Source organism: Lontra canadensis, unplaced genomic scaffold, assembly GCF_010015895.1.
Source record: "Lontra canadensis isolate GAN:19392208 unplaced genomic scaffold, GSC_riverotter_1.0 scaffold30, whole genome shotgun sequence".
Taxonomy (NCBI): domain Eukaryota; kingdom Metazoa; phylum Chordata; class Mammalia; order Carnivora; family Mustelidae; genus Lontra; species Lontra canadensis.
The window spans coordinates 627,691-640,435 of NW_022631024.1; the positions used below are offsets into that span (position 1 = coordinate 627,691).

Consider the following 12,745-nt stretch of genomic DNA (forward strand, 5'->3'; position numbering starts at 1 on the left):
GTGACAGCCTCACAGTTACCTTTGCATGTGCCAGTCATTCCTAGCTGTCTGAAGATTCTGGTCACGTGTTGCCAGCAGGCTTGTATTCCACTGAAGTCTATCAAAGCCTTCTTCCTTTGCATTCTCCAAACAGTCTCAAAGCTTTGGGAAAATGAAAATATTGGGAGACAGGAGTTCTGGGTGCTAGTCACTAAAATGTGAAGTCGCTTACTAAGAGGCTTTGGGATATTGGGGAAAAATATTTTTGTAGGGCCCTGGTTTTCACATCTGTAACTGAAGGAGTTGGATTAGGTCATCTGCAGCCCCTTTGCAGTCATTATTGCTAAGAAGTAGCAGACAGGTTTAGCGTAGCCTATCAGAAATAAAGGTAGCCACACCTAGATTCCTGAAGCCTCTCTTGCAACATTCCCCAGGTACCTTAATGAATTCATGTGTTCCCTTTTCATGGATCTTATCCATTAACTGCACTGAAGTAAAACCACCCAGAAGTTTTGAAGGCCATTTTGTGAGTCGTCCAGCAGCCAGTTGAACCCTATTTCTTTCTTTTTTTTTTTTTTAAAGATTTTATTTATTTATTTGACAGAGAGAGATCACAAGTAGGCAGAGAGGCAGGCAAAGAGAGAGGAAGGGAAGCAGGCTCCCTGCTGAGCAGAGAGCCCGATGCGGGGCTCGATCCCAGGACTCTGAGATCATGACCTGAGCCGAAGGCAGCGGCTTAACCCACTGAGCCACCTAGGCGCCCCGAACCCTATTTCTGAAATTAAATGGCATGGAGGGAAATCAAGCCCATGAGTCTTGTTAGTGATTGAGTGAAAGTATTATGTATGTATGTATGTATGTATGTATTTTTTATTTTTTTTAAGATTTTATTTATTTGACAGAGATAACAAGTAGGCGGAGAGGCAGGCAGAGAGAGAGAGGGAAGCAGTCTCCCTGCTGAGCAGAGAGCCTGATGCGGGGTTCGATCCCAGGACCCCGAGATCATGACCTGAGCCAAAGGCAGAGGCCTTAACCCACTGAGCCACCCAGGCACCCCTATTTATTTATTTTTAAAGATTTTATTTATTTGACAGAGCACAAGTAGGCAGAGTGGCAGGCAGAGGGAGAGGGAGAAACAGGCTCCGCCGAGCAGGGAATCTGATGTGGGACTCGATTCTAGGACTCTGGGCTCATGACCCGAGCCAGAGGCAGCCGCTTAACAACTGAGCCACCCAGGCGCCCCTGAGTGAAATTATTTAGACGTTATTTTTAAAATGGTTTATTGCTAGTAATCCTATATTTCACCAAATCCCCTTATATAGTGCCTCTTAAATAAGCCTCTTAAGTAGAAGAAAAAAGTCTGTTCCCTCTACCTTTACGTTTTTAGTTGGGGTGTCCTATAAATTAGATTAGCAAACGATAGCTTAACAAGAAGAAATTGAAGTTTTCTAACATGTGCATTACAAATATACATGGGAGTATTCAGACATGAGTATCTCCAAGGTTTGTTTGGTTAGAACTTGAGCTTATATATCATCTCAACAAAAGAACAATACATTTTTAGACAAATAATATGAAAGAAAAGAACTTTGAGTTTTTCTTAAAGTGGCAAATTGTGCCAAGGAAAATATATGGTAGTAAGTTTAGTTTTATAATAAACTGCCAAACTGTCCTCCAAAGTGGCTGTGCCATTTTGCATCCCCCCCAACAATGACGTTGTGTTCCTGTTGCTTCACATCCTCTTTAGTATCTGGTATTTTCAGTGGTGTGAATTTTGGCCATTCTAACAGGTGCGTTGTGGTATCTTCTTTCAGTTTGCAATGTTGAACATCTTTTCATATGCTTACTTGCCTCTGTATCTTCTTTAGTAAGGTGTCTGTTAAGCTTTTTGGCCCAGTTTTAAATTAAGTTGTTTTCTTACTGTTGCGTTTTAAGAGTACTTTGTGTATTTTGGAAAACACTCCTTTATCATAGGTCTTCAGCAAATATTTTCTCCCAGACTGGGACTTGTTTTCTTATTCTCTTGACATTGCCTTTTGCAGAGCAGAAGTTTTTCATTAAAAAAAAATTTTTTTAAGTTTATTTATTTTAAGTAATCTCTACTCAGCGTGGGGCTCGAACTCACAACCCCAACCGAGATCAAGAGTTACATGCTCATCTGACTAAGCCAGCCAGGCGCCCCGAAGTTTTTCATTTTAATGAAGTTTTTCATTTTAACGAAGGCCAGCTTAGCAATCACTTCTTTCATGGATTTTACCTTTGGTGTCATATCTAAAAACTCATTGCCATACCCGAGGCCATCTAGGTTTTCTCCTGTCATTTTCTAGGAATTTCATAGTTTTGCATTTTACATTTAGATCTGTGATCCATTTTGAGTCCATTTTTGTGAAAGGAGTAAAATTGTTCCGATTCATTTAAAAAAAAAATTTTGGCATGTGGATATCCAGTCCCAGCACCATTCGTTGAAAAACAAAAAACAACAACAAAAAAAACACACTGTCTTCTCCTTTGTCAAAGATCAGTTGACTGTACTTATATGGATCTATTTCTGGGTTCTCTGTCACCAATACCACACTGCTTGGTGACTGCAGCTATATGGTAAGCTACTTTAAGGTAGTATCAGTCCTCCACCTTTGTTGTTCTTCAATACTGAGTTGGCTGTTCTGGGTCTTTCACCTCTCCATGTAAGCTTTAGAATCAGGGTCACCTGGCTGGCTCAGTTGGTGAGGCATGTGACTCTCAACCTAAGGGTTGTGAATTCAAGCCCCATACTGGATGTAGAGCTTACTTAAAATGAAAAATAAAAAGAAAACAAAAGTACAAGTATTTCTCAATTAAAAAAAAAACTTAGAATCCATTCGTTGATACCACAAAATAATTTGCTGAGATTTTGATTGGCATTCCATTCAATCCATGTATCGGTATGGGATAAACTGATGTCTTGACAATATTGTGTCTTCTTATCAATGAATATGAACTATCTCCTCACTTATTAAGGTCTATGATATCTTTCATGAGAGTTTTGTAGGTTTCCTCATATAGATCTTGTCAGATTTTGTTAGAGTTGTACTTCAGTATTTTGTGGGATGCCAGTGGAAGTGGTAATATATTTTAAATTTCAGATTTCACTTCTTCATTACTGGCATTTGGAAAGTAATTGACTTTTGTGTATTAACCTTATATTTTTAAAAGATTTTATTTATTTGAGGGATAGAGAGAGAGCATGAAAGGGGAGAAGGTGAGAGGGAGAAGCAGACTTCCTGCAAAACTGGGAGCCTGATGCAGGACTCGATCCCGAGACTCTGGCATCATGACCCAAGCCAAAGGCAGTGGCTTAACCAACTGAGCCACCCAGGTACCCCATGTGTATTAAATTTATATCCTACAACTTTACTATAATCATTTATTAGTTCCCAGGAAGGCTTTTTTTTTTGTCATTTTTTTCAGGTTTTCTACATAGACAATTATGTCATCTGTGAACATAATTTTATTTCTTCTTTTGTAATCTCCCTACATTTTATTTCCTTCCGTGGTATTATTGCATTAGCTAGGACTTCCAGTATGATGTCGAAAAACATTAATGAGAGGGGACATCCTTGCCTTGTTCATGATCTTGGTGAGGAAGTTTCTAGTTTCTCCCCATTAGCTATAGGGTGTTTTGTTGTAGATATTCATCATCAAGCTGATGAAGTTCCCTCTATTGTAGTTTACTGAGAGATTTTACCATGTGTAGGTCTTAGACTCTGTCAAATGCTTTTTCTGTATCTATTGATATGATCTTTAGCTTTTTGATGTAGTAGATTACATTAATTATTTTTGAATGTTGAACCAACCTTGCATTCCTGAAGTAAATCCCATATGGTTTTTTATATATGAATGTTCATGCTCCACCATTTCATATGTTGAAATTCTAATCCCTAAGACAATGGTATTAGGAAGTGGGGCCTCCAGGAGGTAATTAGGTCTTGAAGGTGGGGCCCTTGTGATTGGGATTAGTGCCCTTAGTAGAACCTAGTAGAGCTAGCTGGTCCCTTCTACCATGTGAGGACATGGTGAGATGGTGCCATCTGTGAACCAGAAATCAAGCCCTTTCCATATACTAACTCTGTATGTGCCTTGGTCTTGGACTTCCTAGCCTCCAGAACTATGGGAAATAAAGTTTATTGTTTAAAGGCTACCCAGTCTCTGGTACAGAGGATCGCTGATTTAATGATGGTTCAACTTAACAATTTTTCAAAGTCATGATGGTGTGAAAGCACTAGACATTCAGTAGAAACCACACTTTGAAATTTGAATTTTCATGTTTTCCTGGGCTAGTGGTATGTGGTGTGATACTCTCATGACACTGGTCAGCAGCAGTTAGTCGCAGCTCCTAGTCAGACACTTGGTCATAATGGTAAACAACTGATACACTTAACAACCATTTTGTACCCGGACGACCATTCTGTTGTTCACTTTCAGTATAGTATTCAATAAATTACATGAAATATTCAACACTCTTCGTTTTTTTTTTTTTTAAGATTTTATTTATTTGACAGAGAGAAATCACAAGTAGGCAGAGAGGCAGGCAGAGGGAGGGGGGAAGCAGGCTCCCTGCTGAGCAGAGAGCCTGATGTGGGGCTGGATCCCAGGACTCAGAGATGGTGACTTGAGCCGAAGGCAGAGGCTTAACCCACTGAGCCACCCAGGCATCCCTTCAACACTCTTCTAAAATAGGCCTTGTGTTAGGTGATTTTGCCCAGCTGCAGGCTAATGTAAGTGTTCTGAGGATGTTTAACACAGGCTACACTACACTAGGGTGTTCGGTAGGTTATGGGTATTAAACGCATTTTTAACTTATGATATTTTCAATTTACAATGGGTTTACTGGAACAACCCCAAGGTAAGGTGAGGAAGATCTGTATTTTATTATAGTAGCCTGAACAGACTATGACTGTTGTGACGTATAGTTCTCTTTATACATTGTTGGATTCAATCTACTAATATCTTATTGAGGATTTTTGTATGTATGTTCATGAGAGATACTGGTCTGTAATTTTCTTGCAATGTCTGTCTGGTTTTGGATCAGGGTAATATTGGCTTCATAGAATGAATTAGAAATATTTTATCTGTTTCTGTCTTCTGAAAGGGAGTAGAAAGAATTGGTCTAATTTCTTATTTATTTATTTATTTATTTATTTATTTGACAGAGAGAGACACAGTGAGAGAGGGAACAAATGCAAGGGGAGTGGGAGTGGGAGAACCAGGCTTCCTACTGAGCAAGGAGCCCCATGTGGGACTCCATCCCAGGATCCTGGGATCATGACTGAGCCAGCCAGGCACCCCTAATTTCTTCATTTAAATATTTGTTAGCATTCACCAGTGAGGGGTGCCTGGTTGGCTCAAATCCATTGAGCGTCAGCCTTCAGCTGAGGTCATGATCTCAGCGTCCTGGGATTGAGTCCTATGTTGGGCTCCCTCCTCAGTGGAGAATCAGCTTTTCTCTCCATCTGCTTCCACCCGCCCCCCAAAGCTTTCAAGTCCAAGCTGTCTTGCTAGACTTGACCTCCAAATTTTGTATCTGTAGCCTGATCAGACTGTCAAAAATTCTAGGATGTTTCTCACTGTTTGGTTTCTATACTCCTAGACACAAATCAACAATGCCCTAAGAAAGAAAAGTAGTTGAGAATGTAGGAGTCACTTCCGTGTGTTTTCCCTTCTTGCTGAGCTCTTAGACTCTCAATCCTTGGTTGCTCTAGAAGAGCTTTAAACAACTTTTGTTGTTTTATTTTTTTTTATTAAAAAATTTTTTTTTATGATCTTATTTATTTATTTGACAGACAGAGATCACAAGTAGGCAGAGAGGCAGGCAGAGAGAGAGGAGGAAGCAGGCTCCCCGCTGAGCAGAGAGCCTGATGCGGGGCTCGATTCCAGGACTCTGAGATCATGACCTGAGCCAAAGGCAGAGGCTTTAACCCACTGAGCCACCGAGGCGCCCTTGTCTTGTTGTTTTAAATACAACTTCTATAATTCCAGTTCTTAGCAGGAGAGGTAGTTTATTCCTCAAGGTACCCCATCATCGCTGGAAGCCTGCATCATTAAAGAAATTCATCATGATGGATATATCCCTTTTAAAAATTTTCTCTTATTATTTTATATTTTTTAAAGGTTTTTATTTATTTATTTGACAGAGATCACAAGTAGGTAGTGAGGCAGGCAGAGCGAGAGGGGGGGAAGCCACCTCCCTGCTGAGCAGAGAGCCCAACGCAGGGCTTGATCCCAGGACCCTGAGATCATGACCTGAGCTGAAGGCAGAGGCTTAACCCACTGAGCCACCCAGGCACCCTGGATATATCCTTTAAATGAGATTGCATTTTTAAAAAGTTATTTGTGGTAAAAACAAACAAACCACACAATATAAAATTTATCCTCTTAACCACCTTTAAGTAGACAGTTCAGTGGTATTAACTATACTCACATGGTTGTGTGATAGATCTCCAGAACTTTTTCATTGCACCAAACCATAATTCTATACTCATGGAACAACTCCCCATATTCCCCTCCTCCAGTTTCCGGCAACCACCATAATACATTGTTTCCATGATTTTGACAACTCTAGTTATCTCATGTGAGTGGAAGCATATGGTATTCCAGTAGTCCTTTGGTGATTGGTCTGCTTTACTCAGCAGAATGTCCTCTATGTTCATCTATGTTGTGGCATATGACAGGATTTCTTTCTTTAATAGAGCAATATAAGATTTCTTAAAGTCTGAATAATATTTGATTGTATGTATATGCCATATTTTGTTTATCCATTCATCCATCTATGGACATTGGGGCCGCTTTCACCTCCTGGCCATTGTGAATATGCTGCAGTGAACATGGGTGTGCGAATATCTCTTCAAGTTCCTGCTTTACCTGCTAGATATATACCCAGAGGTGGGATTTCTGAATCATAATTTATGTTTTTGTTTCTTTTTTTTGAAGAGCCCCCACACTGTTTTCTGTAGTGGCTGCACCATTTACATTTCCACCAGCTGTGCTTAAGGTTCCAATTTCTCCAGGATTACACATTTGAAATATGTGGCAATTAACCTTTTTTTTTTGGACAGACATTATTTTGTCAAAAATGCTTACATAGATTTGTGTGTGTGTGTGTGTGTGTGTGTGTGTAAATCAGCCTAGACCAGAAGGAGTGTTGACAGAGCAAGGTGTTAAGAATCCTTTCTTTTTTGTTCTGAAGTTAGTCTCTTTATCTACCTCACATTCTTCTCTCTCCTCATGTACCGCAAGGGTGAGAGGGACTGAGGTTTCCTTGTCACAGTGGGGTGAGGTCAGGATGCAAGCACCACATTTGGCTAATCAGTCAGATATGCTTTAAATATTGGTTTATTGGGGCGCCTGGGTGGCTCAGTGGGTTAAGCCTCTTCCTTCGGCTCAGGTCATGGTCTCAGGGTGCTGGGATCCAGCCCCACATTGGGCTCTCTGCTCAGGGAGCCTGCTTCCCTTCCTCTCTCTGCCTGCCTCTCTGCTTACTGGTGATCTCTGTCAAATAAAGAAATAAATAAAATCTTAAAAAAAATAAATGTTTTTTATTATCACTATTATTATTTTGGAGATACTTAATGCTGTAAGTAGAAAGGGAGTTGAGCATGGAATATGGTTCCAAACCGCCTGGGATAATCTGGGTTTTCCCAGCTACTGTGTGATATTGGGGCAGATGTCCTAATTCCTCTGTGCCTCAGTTTCCTTAGCCATAAATTGGCAATGCTAACAACACTCAGTGCAGAGTTCTTGGCATTAAATAAATATTCCCTAAGAACTTAGGGTAAACCCCAGTCACGTACAGTAAGTACTATCAAAGTGTTTGCTAGATAAAGTAAAAGTGGACGGCCCCTGCCTTACCTCTGTGATACTGAGGTGTTCTTGTATGCCTCCCTGGTCCTGGTATGTTTTAGGTGTCATTAAACTGCCCTCTCTGTCTCTCTGGGATGGATGCGAGTGTTGTAGTTGGATGGGGAACTTCCACTAGGCAGCGGAGACTGTGGGTAGTGTCAGTAGAAGTGTTTCTGTACCTGCCTGGGTGTAGAGGTGACTCGACTAGGTGCGTTAAAACGTGTTATACACCAGACGAAGGGAGCAAGTTCTTGCAAGGTCTGCTCCCTGCGTTCAGGTTAAGCTCTACGGAGCTCCAAAGGGGCAGCGGGGGCAGCATGGACCGCGGGCCACGGCGCGCGGCAGGACGGAGTGCTGCCCACTTCAGAACGTCGCGGGGACCGTGGGTTCCACACCTGTCTGCGCCCAGAGACCGAGCTCGTGCGCGCCGGTGGGTGCTAGGAAGGTCGGTCCACACCACCTCCGGGCAGCGACGACCGCGAGCTCGGAGCGCTTCGTAGGAGGTGTCGTTACACACTTCCTGTGGGTCTCGCGGACCACGGCGCGTTTCCGGTGCCGGCTGGAGCCCGGGGTCCGAGCCCCCGCCCCGTTCGCCGGCCCCGCCCCGCCTGCGCCCCGCCCCCCGCCCGCCGCGCTCCGAGCCGGGCGCGCGGAGCCCGGGGCGCACGGAGCGGCGCGCGCCGGTCGGCAGAGCCAGGCTGGCGCCCCCGCCCCCCGCCCCGCGCCTCCGTTGGCCGCCCGCCCGGCGCCTTCCCCGCTCTTCTTACCTTCGCTCTCCGGCCCTCCGGCCGCTTTCCTCCCTCCCCTCGGTCCCGCCCCGTCCAGCCCGGGCTGCCCGGCTCCCGCAGGCCCCCCCCCGCCGCCCGCGTTCCTATGGACAGACGCACAGACACCTGCAGGTGGGTGAGAGCCCGCGCGCGGGGCGGAGACTAGCGCGCCGACGCTGCGACCTGGGCCGGGGAGCCCCTTTGTGTGGGGGGCGGCCGCGCTGGGGTCCGCGCTGCCGCCCCTTCGGCAGCCGAGCAGTGACCCGGCTGAACCCTCTTTTGTCTCCTCTGGGGGGGGGCGGGGTGGGAAGGCCGAGAGTCAGGGCAGCGACTCGGGCGCCTGGCCGTCGCCGACGACGAGCTTGTGGGCGCAAGGGGTGAGACCCGGGGCGGCCGAACGGGCTCCCGGAGCGAGCGCGGGCGGCCGCGGCTCTGGTCAGCCTCGGCGGGGCCGGCCCGCCGCCCGGCATCTCCTGTCGCCGCCGCGGGCGCGCTGCGTGGGTCTGGCTCGCCTACTCCTGCTCTCGGGTCTGTTTGGAGGTGGGAAGGAGGGCGGGAAGGAGAAAGAAAAGATCTGCCCTCTTAGTTTCCAAGTCTTGAGATGGTTGTGGAGAGAGGCAGAGAGGTGCTTCGGGTCTTTGCCCGACTTGTTTCCCTCGCGAGAGGCACGCTGAGAGGTGCGTGTGGGGCGTGTGTGGAGGAACGTGCATCGCTCCGGTCCCTTATTTATTGTTTCTAACGGAGGAGGGCTTTCTCCGGAGGGCTCTTCCGCCCCCTCCCCCATCTGAGGCTGCGCACAGTGGTTTGTGTTTGTTATCAAATACATCGACAAATGTATTCCCCTGGGCGCGAGCAGGCTGGGCTGACCAAAATCCAACCCAAATCACAGACCGTTTCAGGTTTTCAGGTGGCTGTTCTCCTTGTTCTAAGGTTAGGTAGGGACTTACAGGCAAATCAAAGATGAACATGGCTGTGATTTTTACAAAATTTGTTTTACATATATACATATTTTAAAGTTTGATGGTAAAGTTTTGTTATTTTCGAGACTCCTTAGGATTAGCATGACAGAATCTTTTACCTATTTAAGTAAACAGTTAACAAGCGACAGTGACAGCTTCCACGGTGGAGGTTAAATTGGCGTGCAATAAATATCTAGCTTTGCGTTGAGGCGAAAACCATTATTTTTGCTGGTTTAAAATATGAGGTCTTCCACAGCATATGGGGAGAACGTGAATGTTAGAACTGATTTTCCTCCCTGTGATGTGCTTTCCCTCTTTTGGTCTGTTTTTATGTATTTTCTCTCTCTATAAAACCCAACGATTGGGTTGGACATGTTGGATATAGTTTTTTGAGAAGTACTGTAGGTGACATTTCTGAATTATATTATTTATCTGGGTGAGTTTCTTATGAAGAGTTGATACGTATTTGTAGATATTCAAATTATAAGTGAAGTTGAATAGGCGCCCAGAAACTTAATTTTACAGATTCAGATTTTTAATGCAGGTACGGATTTTTATCTTTGTATTATTGTCAACCTATTGCTCACTTCTGGAGACTTCTTCCCCCCCCCCCCCCCCCCGTGTGAGAATCCATATTGACAAATTATATCTGATGGTTATCAAGAAGATTACAAAAATACTTTTGGGTGCTCAGTTATATGTACAGCTGTATGCAGAAAACAGAGGCTTTCTTAAACATCTGAACTTAAAGGAAAAACATTGTGGTGGAAAACAATTTATTTAAATCTTCATCAAGTAAGATGTAGAAATTCATCAGAAAGCAATGTACAATTTTAATGCAGTTTTAATTAGGCAAACTGATTTTTGTCATTTAAAGAGATAGTTTTAGTGTGCCGAAAAGAGTAGTCTTTTTCTAGGAGAAAAAATTAACCTAGATTCTTGCCCTAGTTACATTAACAGACTATTGTTATTGCATGCCTAATTTTGTAAATATCTGGAGTGTACATTTTTGTTCCCTTAAAACCTAGAAGAGACTACATCTAACATTAATCTCACTAGTCCCTTCGACTTGATCAAATTTTATTCTTGCTTTGACTTCCTGTCTAGATTAAACGAATTTAGACTGCATAGGGCTTAGTGCAAGGCGCTAGTAGGCCCTTGAGGAAGGTTCCTCTTTCTTTTTCAATAAGGATGGCCCAAGGAGCATAGGTATTGAAATTTGTTCAGGCTTTATTAGGAATGGTGGGATGGAGTTCGAAAACACCGGCAGAGTTTCAGCTATTAGATTACACACTCATTTTCAGTTCTTAGAAGTTTTAAAAAAGATAAGCCAAGAACTTGAATTATTTGTTTGTGTGTTTATAGGACTGTCAATCAGAGGGATAAGGTTTAAAAAGAGTCACTGTGTAAATTAAATATTAAGAGTGTGGCCTGCATTGAGAATTGCTTGGCAACTTGTGGTTATGCATAACAGTTTTCTGGGATTGGCAGTGTAGCGTCTTCATCTGGGGTGGCTAAAAGATAACAGCCAGTTTTTTTCCATTTTGTTTTTATTTTTGGCTCTGATATGTGGATATTAATTTTTTTTGTATAATTAACATTAATATTTTCGTGTAATCAGAAACAGTCCAGAGAACTTTACATACTTTCAACTGATTTCTCTTCTGGTTTGTTGGTATTTAGGAAGGCGTATAAATTATTTTGCTCTCTTAATGATTGAATTTTTTTTCTGATATTTTTGATATGACAAATGTTACTTCCAGATATTTTGAATTTGTAAAGCTGGATTTTAAATATAGCTGAGCAGTATAAACTGACATTGGCCACTTTCTTTTTTTTTAAACAACGCTAAGTTGTCCAGTTAAATTTAATAGGCTAGAAAATCCAAAGACTTTTCCTGCTTGTTAGTTATCAGTGTGGTACCATGAAAGGAAACTCAAAATGGCCACTTTAGGTTACCTGGAACCCTCAAAGGACTAGTATTATCATTAGTAATAACCAAATGAAAAGCTGAAAAGTAACAGTTTTATTCTTTGTTATAGACCTGTGACTTTCAAATACTTCTTTTTCATGAAGTTTTTTTTAGCCTGGTATAGAAGCAGGTCTGACTGTGAGAAGTACGGACAGTGACCTCTCATTACAGCCTTTATTGTTCTGCATTGTTTAAGAACAGCACAAACCCATGCTGCTCTTGGAAAATGCGGAATTCATTCTTGGATTAATATTCTGCTACCAGATGTACGAGGCTGGCTCTGAAGAAGCTTTTTCTCTTAAATACTGTCAAAAATAGAGAAGCTGAAGATTGGAGAGAAGCCATTTATTTTGAACAGTTTATTTTCTGACAGTTTGTGTTTGTAAAGAAACCTGCTCATAATATTTACTTAAGAGATCTACATAGTTGCCCGAAGAAGCCCCACAGGTTTCTTTTTTTCCTTTAAAAAAGTTTCCATAGAGCTTAACTCTTATGTGATACGTCTTGACTTGGCTTCTGATTAGTTGATTTATGGACTTTATTTATCATCATGAGTGGAGAATTCTTTTGCTGTACAGAAATTGCACTCTGCCTGTGCTCTGGTCTGTTTCCTAGGTAACAAATATACTGCATAGATTCCATAATGAGGACTGTGGTTGGCTAGTTACAGTGTAAATTCTGTTGTTTGGTAAAGCTTAGTCTCAAATTCAAATAAAGGTCAAGAAACCAAAAGTACTCAAGATAAGAATTTTTGAATTTTATTTTGTATCCAGTGTCAACAAGTTTAGTACCCTTTTCTGGAGAAAGGCAAATTATGCGCAGTATTCAAGTGTATTTTTTAAAGTCTTAAACAGTTGGAGGGCTTTTGACCATTCCGTATTTGTAATACCAGTGGGTCTAGTGACAAAGAAAATGTATTTCAAAACACTTTATCATACTTCAGTATAGAAAGCAAAGGGATATTTAGGATGTCAATAACCTCCTTTTTTGTATTGGAAGAAAAGTAACATCATATATATTGCTAAAGATAAATTGTGCAACTTCATGTGAAATACAACTTTTAGGGGTGCCTAGGTGGCATAGTTGGTTGAGCATCAGATTCTTGGTTTCTTCTCAGGACTTGATCTCAGTGAGTTTGGGCCCTGCATTGGGCTCTGTACTGGGTGTGGAGCCTGCTTAAAAAAAAAGTAAGA

At 42.5% G+C, this 12,745-nt stretch overlaps 1 protein-coding gene across 2 annotated transcripts in view; it reads left to right on the plus strand.

Annotated features, from left to right (window-relative positions):
• Nucleotides 1-8,538: 8,538 nt before the first annotated feature.
• Nucleotides 8,539-12,745, plus strand: part of KIAA1958 (KIAA1958 ortholog) — a 160,497-nt gene continuing 156,290 nt past the window's right edge. For both annotated transcript variants that reach the window (XM_032865616.1, XM_032865615.1), the window contains exon 1: nt 8,539-8,753. The gene's annotated coding sequence lies outside the window, so the exon portion shown is untranslated. The remainder of the gene's footprint in view (nt 8,754-12,745) is intronic.